Below are 12,075 nucleotides of genomic sequence, written 5' to 3'. Positions count from 1 at the left end.
CCAACAGGGAGTGGGCTGTGAACCCACCCTCCCCCCTTCTGGCTCTGCTGCTCCCTGGGCTCCCTTCTGCACCCCACCTTTGTCCAGAGAGGCATCCCTGGGGGCCTGTTATTGCTTTGTGCAGCTGGGACAGATGAGAGGGACAGAAAGACAGAGAGGCCAGGAGAGGGACAGGGTGGACAGAAGGGACCAGAGTTAGGGAGACGGCCTGGGTTTTAGTCAGGGTCAGGGATCCCCAAATGAGTAGAAGGATGGTTAGGAACTGCTTGCACCAACTTCTCCAGACATCTCAATATCTGTGGAGAACTAACTCTGAAATCCCCACCCACTTCTATAAACACAAACCTCCACTAACTTTGATGGGCTTTTCCAGAATCCTAAGATCTAATCCCAACAAAAGTGCATATGAGTCATGAGAACAATCAGAAGAAACTGAAGGAGGTGGGGTGGGGGGTGGAAAGTAAAAGCCTGGAAAAAGTCCTAGGGAGAGGGCAACCCTGAGGGCAGGGTTCTGCTTCACATCTGCCTCCTTAAACTGGAGATGCTCAAATGCAAACATGGCTCTGTAAGTGTCTTCCCTGAGGCTTCTCTTTACCCATGGAGCAGTCATTGGCCCATTCTACCTTGGACACTTGATCCTGGGACACTCTAGGTGAACCATCAAGGTCATCCAGCTGCTCCAGCCCCAGGCAATCCTTCTTGCTCTCCCTACTTCATAGAGTGAACTCTTCTCCAAGGAAAGGCAATTTATTTTTGTTGATGGACAAGGCAAGTAGGGAAGAAAGAGAGCTAGGGGACGAGGACAGAAAGGGTAGAAAGGTGTAGGGAAGAGGAGATGTCCAGGGCTTTGGGAGGAAGTAGAGATGGGCTATTCTCTTTGCCCAAGCACCCACTCAGATAGCCTTCCTTTGCTCCTCCTTCCTCGTTATCAGTTTCTCCAGACTCCATGCTCACCAGCCCATAGTGAGCTTAATCAGTAAAATGACTCCAGATTTACCATAATTAGTAAACGGGCTCCAGAGTGGAGCAGAAGGAGGATTTGGAACTTCATGGTCTGGCCTCTGAATGCCTTGGACTTGGGGCCAAATACAAGGTCCCTACCCACTGGTGTGGATAATATAAATGTAGATTATTAACTAACCTGATTGGCTTCTCTACAACCTCAAAACCCAGAGGAAACTAGACATAATTCTGTGTCATCTGTGCTTTGCTAAAGCAATCATAAATACCTGACACAGGTGTGTAAAAACTAAGGGTAATTCCCAGGATGATTTGCAGTCCCCACCATTTGGATCTCTGCTAAGTTGGGCTTCCCTACCGAGCCATTATGCTCAATGTGCACTGAAGATTTTGAGATCTGAACCTAGACATGTTCAGGCTTTCATTATTTTATTTTCAGCAACAGGGTAGGATGCATCCCATTAGTCCAGACATGCTTTTTTTTTTTTTTTTAAGTCTGTTGGATCATAATAAGATTACCTGTCCCCTTTTCCTTTTCTTCCTTTCCCAGAATCTCTCTGCATGAATCCCCCAACCCCCAAACCTGATTCTATGGATAGTACAGAGTCAGGAGCAGAGCCCTGAGGCAAGATTGCCTGGGTTCTAATTCAGGCTCCACCATTTACTTTTTGTGTGGCCTTAGATAAGTGAATTAAACTCTCTATACCTGTGTGCTCATCTTGAAAACTGGAAAAGACACCACAGTCATTTATTAAAAGGGTGAAATGTCTTAACATGTGCAAAGCACTATATATTGTTAGATAGTATTATTTTGGCTGTTGTTTTATTATTACCATCTTAAGCCTTTTTCTGAGGCCTGCCTCTTCCCCCAGGCTTTTTCACTGAAGGAAATTCACCATGGGAACTGACACTATCTGGTGCATTTAGACACCACTGGTTCACAGTGTGTAACTCTACGTATTGCAGCATCCTTAATCATTTCCATCAGCTCTTTATCACTACCCTGGGCCATGATAGTTCACCTTGACTTTCCTTAACCTGAAGCAAAAGAACTCTCTCTCTCTGCAATATAGTGCATGACAAAGTAAGGCATAGTCTTTACTCCCTTCTTTTGTTTTTTGTGTTTTTTTTTAATATTTTTACTCCCTTCTTTAGTTAGAATCTTCAGTCTGTGGTTTGCCTGTAAGTTCCAGTCTAGTGACTGACCTTAAGAGCAAGTCTATAAGCAGTACATGACCTCATGAAATGATCCAGTGACATCCTTTTATTTCCACATTGAGCATATAGACTCGGTGTCCTTTGAGTCAAAAAAAATTCCCCAAGATTAAAAGCCACTACGCACCAACCATAATGTTCTAAATGAGAAAATCTGTCAATGTCAGCTGTTGACAAGGATGTGAAAGAGCTGAGCACTGCTGTTGAAAAGAATAAATAGGTTCAACCAATTTGAAAATTGGCTTGTCCTTATCTTCCAAAGATAAAGATTCACCTTCCCTATACTTGTGGATTCCACTTTTAGGTATATAACAACAACAACAACAACAACAACAACAACAACAAAATGTGAAACATCGATGTATTCAAAGCAGTTTTGGTTGTGATAGTCAAAAGATGGAAACAATCCCAAAATTTATTAGCAGTACAGTGGATAAACTGACTCATGTTCACATAATAGGATGCTACACAAGTAACAAAAATGGACAAAATACAGCTACCCACAATTACACAGATGAATCTCACAAATAATATTGTTATGCACACAACACACAATGTATGATTCCATCTATATAAAGTTTTAAACAGAAAAAAGTAATCTGTTGCTAAAATTCAGATTAATGGTTATTTGGGGGCAGGAAGAAGAGCTCAATGATTGAGGGGTGTGTGAGAAGGCTTTCTGTGGTGCTGGTAATGTTCTATTTCTTGACCTATGGGTTGTAAAAGAGGTGTGTTAATTTTGTGAAAATTAAGTGTGTTTTACACTTGAATTAGTAAAATATAATTGAACCTTTTATCACTTTTGGCACAAACTCCTTTTTCTTCTTTTGTTTTGTTTTATATATTTTTTTCTTTTTTGTTTTTGTTTACAAACTCACTTTAATAAACAAATAAATAGGGAATTCAAGCCATTATCCTATTTTTTTTTTTTTTTGGTCAGAAATTTATTTCAGAGGACCCAAATTAATGATGGGGAAGCATCATCTTTCCAACAGGATTCCAATTAACAAATTCAGAATGAATGAGAGAAAAATCATCCTTTTATAGCCCCTAATGAAGTAATGAGTATAGGTAAAGATCATCAGTGGATATTTGACTATTAGTTGAAAGAGTGTTGAGGGGACTTTATAGTGGTTGGATATAAGGTGGTCATCACCTGAACCCACTAACCAATGTTAATGTCTCTACATGTGAAACCAGATGGATGTGATGGGTATACACAGTGCCACCCATGAAGGGATTTTTGTAATTTATTGAAATTTTAAGGGACATAAATTTTTGTTTACTATTTCTTTTATCCCCACATTTGCTAAACACAAATCAATGAAACAACTTAGAGCTTAGGGAGTAATTAAATTTTTATTATTTTCTCACACACTGAATGATTATCTCCTTTTCATACCTTATGTATGCTGATTAGTTTTATGTCATCTTGACTAGGCTATAGCACCCAGTTTTTTTAATAACATTAATCTAAGTGGTAATGTGAAGACATTTTGTACATGTTAGGATTGGGTTTGCACCTATGGTTAACATCTGAAATCATTTGACTTTAAGTAAATTGAGGTTACCCTTGATAATGTGAGTGGGCCTATTCTACTCAGTTGAAGGCCCTAAGAGCAAAAACTGAGGTTTCCAGAGAAGAAGAAATTCTGCCTCAGAACTACCACACCAACTCCTGTCTGAATTTCCATTCTTATAACATATACAGGGTTCGTGCTTGCCACTCTCTACAATTGTATAAGCTAATTCCTTAATATTTATTAAGGCCTGAAATGATTATGGGGTTTCTGGAATTGGTTCTTCAATCTGATAAGATTTAAAGGCACTAATGACTTTATTTTAAGTAGTAAAAAGGGCACTTGACAATCCATGGCAGTAGAGATACTCAGAATGTCACAACTGGATACTCTAATCAAATACTTATAAAAGGCAAAGTACATAGGTGACCATGTATTTGATATATTAGAACACTTTCATCAAACTAACAAACATAGTAAGATTGACTGTTTGCTGCTAATTGTGTTAGACAAATTAAGGAAAGGAAAGGATGGGCTCAGGGATTCAACTTCCCAGCTCAAGGGCCACGTAAATCACCTGAAAATTTCTGTCTGCTCTGAAGCAAAAATTCATCTTCTGTTGCCAGAGCTTAACTTTCCAAACACCAAACCTGCAGTCTCATCTCGCAAGTGGATAAATTACAAATTGAATTCCCAACCTGATATTATGTCTGCTGTTAAAGTGAGGGCATTTATTGGAAAGGAGTGGGATCCTGAAAATTGGAATAGGAACATATGGGCAGATCCTGATAACTAGAGACATTGAACTCCCAAATTCTGCACAGTCTTCTTTAACAGTAGAATCAGTCCTTTGACCCCCATCTGAGGAAGTTAACCCTGCTTTGCCTGTGGACACTTTAATGGCCTCCCCTGAGGTAGTCACCTTGTAAGACACTGCTGATTCCCCTCTCAGGACTGATTCCTACCCCTCGCTCATTTGCTTATAGACCTATAACTACACTCTAGTCCCAGCAGGCCCTGAAAGGTAAGATTGATAATGTAAACCATTAGGAGTGAGCTTCACCCCAAAAGCACTGCATGATTTTTCTAATTTATACAGACAGAAATCCAAGCAACATGTGGGGCACCTGGGTGGCTCAGTCAGTCGGTTGAGTGTCTGACTTCAGCTCAGGTCATGATCTCATGACCTGTGAGTTCAAGCCCCGTGACCAGCTCTGTGCTAACAGCTCAGAGCCTGAAACCTGCTTCAGATTCTGTGTTTCTATCTCTCTCCGCTTCTCTCTCTCTCTCTCTCTCTCTCTCTCTCTCTTTCTCTAAAATAAATAAACCTTTAAAAATTAAAAAAAAAAAAGAAAGAAAGAAAGAATAAAGAAATCCAGGCAATATGTGTGGGAATGAACATTAGGGGTCTGGAATTATGGTAGAAGAAATGTAAAGTTGGGTGAGTCTATAGTTATTGACATGAGCCCACTAGAAGAGATTCTGGACTCAATATTGTAGCTTAAGGAGATAGACAAGGTTCTAACAGGTTGTATTTTGGTTGACTGAAACATGGACCAAAATGTGGTCTACACTAAAGAAATTTGAAATGCCAGAATTGCCTTCATATAATGTAGAGGAAGATACCCAAAGGCTTAGGGAAATTAGAATGTTAGAATAGATTTGTCTTATAATACATGCTTATTCATGTTAAGAGGGTCTAGAGGACACATCTTTCAGTGAGGGGAACCCCAGCTTCCTTGAAGAACTCTGTGGTCACTCTTCTCTGTAGGTCAGGAATTACCATGAGAAGTACTACCCTGAACTGCAACTCTTTTTTTTTTTATGTTTATTTATTTTTCAGAAAAAGAGACAAAGACAGAGCTCAAGTGGAGGAAGAGCAGAGAGAGAGAGAAACCCAGAATCTGAAGCAGGCTCCAGGCTCCAAGCTGTCAGCACAGAGCCAAATGTAGGGCTTGAACTCACAAACCTCGAGATCATGACCTCAGCCAAAGTCAGATGCTTAACCGACTGAGCCACCCAGGGGCCCCTGAACTAGGACTCCTAAAGGCAATGTAGATCATTGTAACCTGGGGTGACAGGGTCCAAGAGGAGGCACTTAATCACCAAATGCAGGGTTGCCATAATGGACAGCATACTTAAAGCATTAATCACAATAGTCTGACTGGCAATGGCTAGTTGACCATGGATGATGTCCCTAAAATTTAAACAAATGGGCAATCTACTCAACCCTTATTTGATCTATATAAGCAGAAGTGTTCTAGATCTAGTGAGCAGAGTTCTAAATGGAATCACCCAAACAGAGAGCCTCCTCAGTCAATTCCCAGACTTGAGCCAGTTTATAGACCCAAGACCCTATGAACAAAATGGGGACTGGATCCACTTTATGAATGACACTGGTATATTGCAAAAAAATTATACTGTTAATCTTTGTCCCAGCTTTCCCTAAAGGAACCTATGGCATATTACTAGGGTGTCTATGCACTGGGGAAAAGGAAATAATCAGATATTTGAGGGAAGACTAGACACTGGCTCTGAGCTGATACTAATTCCAGGAAACCCAAAACTGCACTGTGGGCTACCGGTCACAGTCTGGAGGTTAGGTGATGAATGAAGTTTTAGCTCAGGTCATTCTCACAGCAGGCCTTGTGAGTCTTGAACTTAGTCACTTCCCCCAACTCCGAAATACATAATCTGAATAGACCTACTCAGCAAGTGGAAGAACCCTCACATTGGTTCCTTGACCTGTGGAATGGGGGATATTGTGGTAGGAAAGGCTAAGTGGAAGCCACTAGAAAGGCCTTTACCTAGGAAAAGAGTTAACCAAAAGCAATAGTGCATTCCTGGAGGGAATAAAGAGATTAGTGTCACCATCAAAGACATAAGGATGCAGAGGTAGTGTTTCTCACAACATCCCCTTTCAACTTGCCTATTTGGTATATGCAAAAAACAGATAAGTCTTGATGAATGGCAGTGGAGTATCATCAGTTTAATCAGGAGGATGACCCCAATGAGGTGCTGTGCCAGATGTGGTTTCCTTGAGAAAATTAACATATTTCCTGTTACCTGGAGTGCAGCTATCAATCTGGCAAAAGCTTTTTTCTTCCATACTTGTTGATAAAGAATACAAGAAGCAGTTTGATTTCAACTAGCAAGACCAGCAATATACCTGCCCTGTCCTACTTCATGGGTATATTAACTCTCCAGCCTTATGTCATAATTTAGTTTGCAGAAATATTGATCACCTTTCCCTATGACAAGACATTCAATGGTACATTGCATTCATGACATTTTGCTTATTGGATCTAGTGATCAAGAAGTAGCAACTGTTACAGACTTGTTGGTAGGACATTTGTGTGTTAGAGGATGGGAAATAAATCTGATAAGTTCAGGAGCCTTTCACGTAAATGAAATTTGTAGTGGGTCCAGTGTTCTGGGGCATGTTAACATACCTTTTCTAATGTGAAAGGTAAGTAGTTACATCTGACCCCTCCTACAGCCACAAAAGAGGCATAATGCCTAGTTGTCCACTTTGGATTTGGGGGTCAGCATATGCCTCATTTATGTGTGGACTCTAGCTCATTTACTGAGTGATCTGAAAAACCGTTAGTTTTGAGCAGGGCCAAGAACAAGAGAACTACAGGTACAGGCTGGTTACAAGCTGCTTTGCCACTTGGACTATATGATCTTGCAGGTCCACGCATGCTTGAATTGTGACAGATATAGCTACTCTTTGGAGCCTTTGGCAGAGACCCCTATGTGTGAATAACAGTGTGCACACAGGATTTAGGGGCAAAGTTCTGCCATCAATTGAGAATAACTTGTCCCCCATCTGAATTGCCCATAATGAACTGGGTTTGTACAACTCACCAAACCATAAAGTTGGTTGTATATAGCAGCACTTCATCACCAAATATAATGGTATTGGGCTCAACCAGGCTCTGAAGACATGTGTAAATTATGTGAAGAAATGGATCAAATGTCCACTGCCCCAATTCCTTCTACATTTTTACCTAATCTCTCCCAGCCTGGATTTATGAATTCCCTGCACATGGTTGCCTAAGGAAGACAAAAGTCAGGCTTGGTTTATAGATAGCTCTGCATAGTACACAGGCACTACAAAAGTGAATAGCAGCATGACAGCCCCTTTCAAGGTCATCTCCTAAGGACAGTTGTGAGGGAAAATCTTCCCAGTAATGCAGCTGGTTGTACATTTTGTTTGGAAGGAGAGATTACCAGAGGTGTGATTGTATACCAATTCATAGGCTATGGCTAGTGCTTTGACTGGATGGACTTGAAAGGAACATAACTGAAAAGTTGGTGGCAAGAAGAACTGGGGAATAGGTGTGTGGACAGAATTCTCTGGGGACAAAAATGTAAAGATATTTATGTCCCATGCAAATGCCCATCAAAAGGTGACCTCAGAAAGGGATGATTTTAATAAAGTGGATAAGATGACTCATCCTATGGAAACCTATCAGCCTCTTTGCTTAATGGGCTCATGAACAAAGTGGCCATGATGACAGGGGTGGAGATTATACATAGGCTCAGCAACATAGATTTCTCCCCACTAATCTCAACCTAGCTACAGCCACTGATGAGTTCCCAATTTGCCAACAGCAGAGACCACCATTGAGTCCCTGACATGACAATATTCTCTGGGGTAATCATCCAGATACCTGTGGCACGTTAATTACATTGGACTTGCTTCCATTATGGAACATGCAACGTTTTGCTCTAACTAGAATAGACATTTTCTCTGGATATGTACTTGCCTTTGCCAATGATTCTGCCAAACAACATCTATGGACTACAGAATGCAATACCTACTATTATGGTATTCCATACAGCATTGCTCCTGATCAAGCAACTCATTTCCAGCAAATAAAGTATGGCAAGGTGTTCATGGGCATTCAATTCATTGGTTTTACCATGTTCTTCATTATTCTGAAGGAGCTGGCTTGATAGAATGAAGAATGACCTTTTGAAGACTCAGAGTGCCATCTAGGTGCTAATCCCTTGCAGATTTGGGGCAATGTTTTCCAGGGGGCTCTAAACAGAGTCCAATATATGCTGCCATTTCTCTCATAGCCAGGATTTACAGGTTCAGAAATCAAGGATGTGGAAATGGAAGTGACACCACTCACTATTTAGGGATCCACTAGCAACATTTTTGCTCCCTATCCACATGACCTTATGCTATGTGGCTTAGAGGTATCAGTTCCAAAGAGAGGAATGCTTTCACTAGAAGACACAGCAATGATTCCATTGAAATGGAATTTAAGACTACCACCCACCCACTTTGGCTCGTCATGCCTCTAAACACTCAAAGACAGTAATTATTGTACTGACTGGAGTGACTGATCATGATTATCAAGGGCAATTGAGCTGCTACTACACAGTGATGCTAAGAAAGAGTATGTTTAAAATAGAGAAGATAACTTAGGGCATCACTTAGTACTATCATGACCTCTAATTAAAGTCAATGGAAAACTATTCAGGCAGGACTATTAATGACCCAGACCTTTCAGGGATAAAGATTTGGGAGATACATCTATATCTATATCATCTATATCTATATCAGCTATATCTATGTTTATCAATATTTATATATAAAATATATAATATAAATATATTTCTATAAGATAAATATATATACTATTCAGTTTTTCTTTTTTTAATATGAAATTTATTGTCAAATTGGTTTCCATACAACACCCAGTGCTCATCCCAAAAGGTGCCCTTCTCAATGCCCATCACCCACTTTCCCCTCCCTCCCATCCCCCATCAACCCTCAATTTATTCTGTTTTAAAGAGTCTCTTATGGTTTGCTTCCTTCCCTTTATAACTTTTTTTTTCTTTCCCCTCCCCCATGGTCTTCTGTTAAGTTTCTCAGGATCCACATAAGAGTGAAAACATATGGTATCTGTCTTTCTCTGTATGACTTATTTCACTCAGCATAATACTCTCCAGTTCCATCCACGTTGCTACAAAAGGCCATATTTCATTCTTTCTCATTGCCAAGTAGTATTCCATTGTGTATATAAACCACAATTTCTTTATCCATTGATCAGTTGATAGACATTTAGGCTCTTTCCATAATTTGGCTATTGTTGAGAGTGCTGCTATAAACATTGGGGTACAAGTGCCCCTATGCATCAGCACTCCTGTATCCCTTGGGTAAATTCCTAACAGTGTTATTGCTGGGTCATAGGGTAGATCTATTTTTAATTTTTTGAGGAACCTCCACACTGTTTTCCAGAGTGGCTGCACCAGTTTGCATTCCCACCAACAGTGCAAAAGGGTTCCCATTTCTCCACATCCTCTCCAGCATCTATAGTCTTCTGATTTGTTCATTTTAGCCACTCTGACTGCCATGAGGTGATATCTCAGTATGGTTTTGATTTGTATTTCCCTGATACTATTCAGTTTTTCGAGGTAACTTGACTGATACATTGATATTTCTGGTATTCAGGTTCATCTACATATCAAGCTCTGAATTATTATATTGCAATACAAAGGGAAGAATCTTGTTCAGGACATCAGTAAGATTGTAGACTAGGCCCTATTCCTCCACAAAAATGTTTGAAACAATAAGTAGAGACTGACAAAAATAACTATATAGGAATTCTGGAAATTGCTCAAAGAGGTAGAGCCACCAAGCAAACATCCAGTCAAGAAAAGTAACATTCAAAATGGTAGGAAATGTTGTGACATTTTACTCATCTTTGTCCAACTCCCACTCCAGGATGGCATGGGGCATTTGGGACAAAGAGCTCAATTCCCACTTTCTTTCTGCAGGCTGGAAGGAACAAAAGTAGAACCTACTTTCAACATTCTAACCTCTTGGCTACCCAGGGAAGGGATTGTTCTCTGTTTCATCTGACTCAGAACTCACATAGGGAAACCTAGTATAATATATATCTCATGCTGGGAACATCTGCAGAAGGTAATGATAAGTGCTAAAACCTGTGAAAGCTATAGGTGAAATGCAGACCCATGGATGCCTGGGACAAGAGATTATAGGCAGAGGAATACAATAGAACATCAATGGCTCAGGTTTCTTTCTTTTTTTTTTTTTAATCAGGTTTATTTTAACAAATCGAAGCACACCTAGTTAAAGGTCCAAAAACTCCCCACTGCAAGCAAGGAAGAACACTACGGAGAACTAACCTGAAGGAAAAAGCAGCCAAACACAAGAGCACCCAGCATACACCAGAAACACTTCCTGAAGCACCAGCCCCTGGACAGTGTAATACCCCTTCTTAATATAGCATTACTCTCAGGAGCAGGAAACATAACAAGCTTTCATAACACACAAAAGACAGAAACCTATACAAAATGATGAGATGGAGGAATTGTCCCCAAAAGAAACATCAAAAAGAAATCACAACTACGGATTTACTCAAAACAGATACAAGCAATATATCTGAACAAGAATTTAGAACAACAATCATAAGAATACTAGCTGGGCTTGAAAGAAGCATAGAAGGCACCAGAGAAGCCCTTGCCTCAGAGACAAAAGACCTAACAACTAGCCAGGCCAAAATAAGAAAAAATGCTATAACTGAAATGCAAAACTGACTGTATATAATCACAACAAGGATGGAAGAAACAGAAAATGAATAGGTGACATAGAAGATAAAATTATGGTGGCCCCTGGGTATCTCAGCATCTAACTCTTGTTTTTAGCTCAGGTCATGATCTCAGCGTCATGAGATGGAGTCCCGTGTAGGCCTCTGCACTGGTGCATGCACCCTGTTTATGATTCTGTCTCTCTCCCTCTCTCTCTCTGCCCCACCCCCACTCATGCTCTCTCTTCCTCTCTTAAAAAAATGGAAAATAATGAAACTGAAAAGAAGAGGGGAAGGAAACTGTTAGATCTCAAATGTATATTTAGGGAACTCACCGACTCCTTAAAGCACAATAATATCGATATCATAGGAGTTCCAGAAGAAAAGTGGGGGAAAGGACAGAAGGTTTATTTGAACAAATTATAGCTGAGAATTTCCCTAATCTGGGGAATGAAACAGGCATTCAAGGACAAGAGGCACAGAGAACCCCTTCAAAATCAACAAAAACAGGTCAACACCGAGACATATAGAAGTAAAACTTGCACAATACAAAGAAAACGAGAATTCTGAAAGCAGGTAGGGACAAAAGGTCCTTAACCTAAAAGGGTAGACACATAAGATTAGCAGCAGACCACTAACTTTGGCAGATAGAAGGGAAATGATATATTCAATGTGCTAAATGGGAAAAATATGCAGCCAAGAATACTTTATCCAGCAAGGCTATCATTCAGAATAGAAGGAGAGATAAATAGTTTCCAAGACAAGCAAAAATTAAAGGAGTTCATGAACACTAAACCAGCTCTGCA

Source organism: Acinonyx jubatus, chromosome B2 (genome assembly GCF_027475565.1).
Source record: "Acinonyx jubatus isolate Ajub_Pintada_27869175 chromosome B2, VMU_Ajub_asm_v1.0, whole genome shotgun sequence".
Lineage (NCBI taxonomy): Eukaryota > Metazoa > Chordata > Mammalia > Carnivora > Felidae > Acinonyx > Acinonyx jubatus.
The sequence above is the reverse complement of the archived record's forward strand: the minus strand, read 5'-3'. Positions refer to the sequence as shown.